The sequence below is a fragment of the Vicia villosa genome, unplaced genomic scaffold (assembly GCF_029867415.1).
Source record: "Vicia villosa cultivar HV-30 ecotype Madison, WI unplaced genomic scaffold, Vvil1.0 ctg.001383F_1_1, whole genome shotgun sequence".
Lineage (NCBI taxonomy): Eukaryota > Viridiplantae > Streptophyta > Magnoliopsida > Fabales > Fabaceae > Vicia > Vicia villosa.
In genome coordinates, this window is record NW_026705601.1 from 74,915 (window position 1) to 79,676 (window position 4,762).

Genomic DNA, 4,762 nt, shown 5'->3' on the forward strand with positions numbered 1-4,762 from the left:
TACAAAGATGAGCCTTTCATTCTAGCCTCTCAAGCTAAACAAGTGTTCTATGTCAATGATCTGACAAGTACGAAATGGTCTATAGTGCTTTTATCTAACAAAATAGTTGATGAAAACATTGGAGATCAAGGTGATATTGGTGTTGGCATTGAATCTTGTACAAGAAACGATCAAAATGAGAATGAATCTTGTACTAGAAATGATCATAATGAGGGTATTTGGATCAATCCAACCGTCCGCGTTGTTAAGAGACGCGTAGAACACAATCCTACCAAGAAAAGAAAGAGACGTTAGTGAAAAAGGTAATAGTATACGTATTCCGACTAATGTGCTTTATTCAATTTGTATCGATTGTTATATATTCAATTTGTATAGTTTTTTCAATTTGTATTCCGATTGTTACAATACTTATTCAATTTTGGTGCATATTTTCGTTTTGTACATAACTTTTGAACCATGTATCCGTTTGTCGACTTCTTTACATGTAACTATACTATTTTGACGATTCCGGAGCTGCTCATTCACTTATCTTTACATTTCAGGACTGTTTTTTTATCGGTTTTGCTTCTGCCCGTGATCAAAAGTCGGGCTTAGGGTCTGAATTTCAGAAAACCGACTTCATTTTTGAGTCTGTGAGGACGTTTTACCATAGCCATGTAAATTTCGTTCAATTCCGACAACTTTCTTTTTTTTACGCTTATTCTGATTTCATCGATTTTGATTTCGATTTACTTGTAATGCATGGTTTGACTTCCATTTGACTTGTATAGATTGTTAGCTTATTAATAGTGTACTAATGTGCTTTAGTTTGTTTGATACAGGTTCAATGGCTAGTAATCAAGAAAACTCACAAGAAAACTCACAAGATAGAGATGCTCCGGATACAAATCCTCCACCCGATACATCATCAAAAGAAGTTGCACGAGGCATCACCATTATGAAGGGAATCATTCGACATAGAGACCAAGGATTAATATATAATTTGGAATGGAATTCTGATAACCAACCAATTGGTCCTAATTCTGCAAAGTTGACAAGCTATATTGGTACACTTGTTCGTTTTTATATTCCAGTCTCCGTAGCTAAATGGAATCTGAAAAGCAAAGAGTTGTACGAGAAAAAAAAACATGATTTGGGACGAGATTAAGGTATCATATATGGTTGTTGTTATTATCTTGACGATAATTTGTTTAAATTACTTATACTAACACACTCTATGCGTATGTTTTTTTGCAGAGGTCTTTTGACATACCAGATGAGCGTAAACGCTACATACTTAGTTTGGTCGGAAAAAGATATAGAGGGTGGAAAGCTTTTTTGACAAACACCTATCTTAAGGATAAAGATGGAAACTTTCTTGAAGAGGCACCGGGACGGCCTAAAAAATATGAGATATTCATTGATGAAGAAGATTGTGCTAAGTTTTTAGAGCAAAGAGATGAAGCTTTTCGGAAAAGGAGTGCCACAAATAGTGCGAGAGCATCAAAACCCGCGTATCCATACAAAAAAGGGCGTTTGGGATATGCACGCTTAGAGGAAAAAAATTTTAAGTAAATAGAAATGCGTTTTAATTAATTGTCTAAATGTGTTTTATTTGACGATTTTATCATTTGTGTCAATGCATAGTTAGAGGAGACGAAAAGTGAGGAAACCTCACTTCCAGTACATGTGTTGTGGAAGGAAGCTCGTGTGGGCAAGGGACGAGCTATCGATCCCGATGTTCAAAGAGTTTATGCTGAATGTGTAAGTATAACACTGTGTCTTTAATTAAATCAAATGTTTTTTAATATATAATTGATTTTTTATCTCCACTAATAATTATTGAAATGTAAATAAATTACAGGAGACCATGTCGCAATCGGTATCCACCGGTGAGGACCAGGATGATAGGAGCGTACTTAGTAGTGCACTAGATGCTCCTGAGTATCCCGGTCGGGTGAGGGGTAAAGGTCATGGTGTGACTCCAACCTCTTTTTACAAGCATTCTAGGAGAAGAAATCCTACCAATGAAGAAGTGTTGCAAAAATTACAGGAATTACAAGCACAAGTCTCTGAATTGCAAAGAGATAAAGAGATGTATATGAGAGAAAAGTGCAATACTTCATCGGTGAAAGAAACTAGTGATAAAGCTAGTATCAACTGTCAAAGAAAATTTCCCGAGGTAATTATAAATTTTTTTTCCTTACAAATTGTTCTATTTTATTAATGATAATGACTATATATTTACTATTGGTTTAGGGCATTTATTCTTGCCAACTATACTTATCGTCATCGAATTATCGCCTAGTTGGCAAGGGAAAAATGCACAACACTTTGGGAGATTTACTTCACCATAGACCGCTCCTGGATGGACACCTGAAAGTATCAGTTGATGTTGTATTAGATCATGATGCGGTGCTACCGGTACCTGACATGGTCTCAGAGACAACATTGATGCGAGATGCAATAGGGTCATTTGTTGCATGGCCCTCGGAGCTCATTATCATTGGTGATGAGGTATATTGAAAACCATTATGAATCATTTAGTTTTCGAATGCCAATTCTGCACCGTTACGTTAATTATTTTTTACATTTTAATTTTAGACTGCTCCTACAAAACCCGCAATTAAGGGTAAAGGGATTTTACAGGAGGAGGAGTCTGTTGCATCACTTAAAGAGGTACATTTAAAGTGTTAATATATAATCTGAATCTAAAACTGCATGATTTTATATTTTACCTAACTTATTTGATTTTTAGGCATCTGCTCGGGGGTCACAACAAGTGACGCAGCAACTTTGTAGCGTACCACCCAAGGGTCCTCCGAAGCAAGCGGCAAAAAAAGGTGGTGCTTTTGTAACTCAATATCGGACGATGCTCGGAACACTTGTTGATATGTCTGATTTGAAGGATGGTGCTTTCCGTGAAATCAATATGGATGAAGGTATCTTTGGTATTGAATTCATGTCAAATATTGCACTAGATGACTTGGAAGAGATTTTTACGCATGAACAACTAGGCGTCGCTAATATGCACTCATACATCCGGTAATATTCACTCATCCGATATATTATTTAATTAGTCAAACAATTTATTTACACATTTCAATGAAAATAATCTAATGTTTATTATGTTTTTATTTAAGGTTGTTGTATGACAGAGTGTTGTGCGGGACTACATTGTCAAACAGATTCCGTTTCGTGTCTTCCGCCCATTGCAGCGGAATGACAATTGCTACGGAACCGGAATCAGTTAGACAACGCTTAGTCGATAGATTCCTGTCCACTGGAAATACAGAAAGTCTGATTCTTTGGGCGTATAATACCCGACCAGTAGGGTTAGTTTCTCATTCCTGGTTCATCTAATCTTTGTTTCTTTTGTGTAGCAAAATTTTCATATAACCTATTGTTTAATTTATAGAGCACACTGGTTGTTGCTTGCTATCAACCCTATAAGAGAAGTGGTATATTTTCTGAATTCGGTAGATGGTGAGTGGACCAATTATCCGACTATGAAGACAATGATTGATACGTAAGTGGGATCGTTCTAAATATTCATGTATATTTATATATTTAATTATTTGTGAGATTGATCTAAATATATGCTTTTATATTTTTGTTAGATCAATACAAGTGTTCCGAAGTCAACGAGACGCACAGGTATCCCAGACTAAATCAAACAACATTACTTGGATCAAAGTGCAGGTACATTAATTTTCACAATTTTGCTTTAATATTTATGCTACTTGATAAAACAAGACAACTATAACATCTTATTTGTTTTTCTATGTAGTGTCCGATACAGCGAAACAGTTCAGATTGCGGATACTATGTTTTGAGGTTTATGAAAGAAATCATTCAAACGAATCAATTAGAGATTCCAATCACGGTATGGATTTATAACTTAAGATAATTTCTTATAATTTATTACATTTAACTAAATCATTCATATTATGTTTTTGTTATGTAGTACTTTGATGACTTCTATGCTGCTTCTTACACGAGACTTAAGTTGGAAGAAATCAAAGAGGAATTGTGTCAATTTTATATTCAGCAACTATTCATATAGGTATGAATACATTATTGTGTGAACAGTTTTATGACTACATTATTTTGTTATGTAGTACTTTGGTGGATTGATTTGAAACTAATAGTTTGTTTCATTATTGTTTTAGTTGTTGTTGAGCCTTTAATTGACGGTGTTGTTCTGTTCATACTTTGCAGGACCAGGCCGGGAAACGATCAAACTTTTGAAGTATAATATTATAGTACTCTAGGGTGGTTACTAACTTTGTTCATACTGTTGCCAATATTTGAAGTATAATATTGTTGATGTTACTGATTTAGTTTGTTTGACATGAATTAGTTACATGTGAAACTTTCTGTATATATATCATACTTTACATGATTTAGTTTGTTTGACAGGAACTATAATGATATATATATATATATAATTTTGGATATTATAATGGTATTATATTAGTATATATATATTGTCCTACCTATGGTTGAAAATATATCGTCGAAAATATATTACAGGTCGAAAATATTACAGGTTGAAAATATATTACAGGTCGAAAATATTACAGGTCGAACTGGGAGGCTTAAATTACATGTTGCACTTTAAAATACCTCATTTAGCAACGACATCGCTTTTAAAAAACGCTCTTAAAGGGCCACCTACTAAAGCGCTTTATTACTAAAAGAGCTGCCTAAGATTAAAAAAAAAGCATAAAAAATAAAAAAAAATGCAACCTACGAAAGCGCTTTTGGAAAAGCGCTCTTA

The 4,762-nt window shown here is 34.4% G+C and overlaps 1 long non-coding RNA gene across 1 annotated transcript; it reads left to right on the forward strand.

Annotated features, from left to right (window-relative positions):
- The first annotated feature begins 3,764 nt into the window (after positions 1–3,764).
- On the forward strand, positions 3,765–4,287 carry LOC131634927 (uncharacterized). Its single transcript, XR_009293691.1, has 3 exons — positions 3,765–3,865; positions 3,947–4,045; positions 4,201–4,287. It is a non-coding gene; the product is annotated as an uncharacterized LOC131634927 (long non-coding RNA).
- The last annotated feature ends 475 nt before the right edge of the window (positions 4,288–4,762 follow it).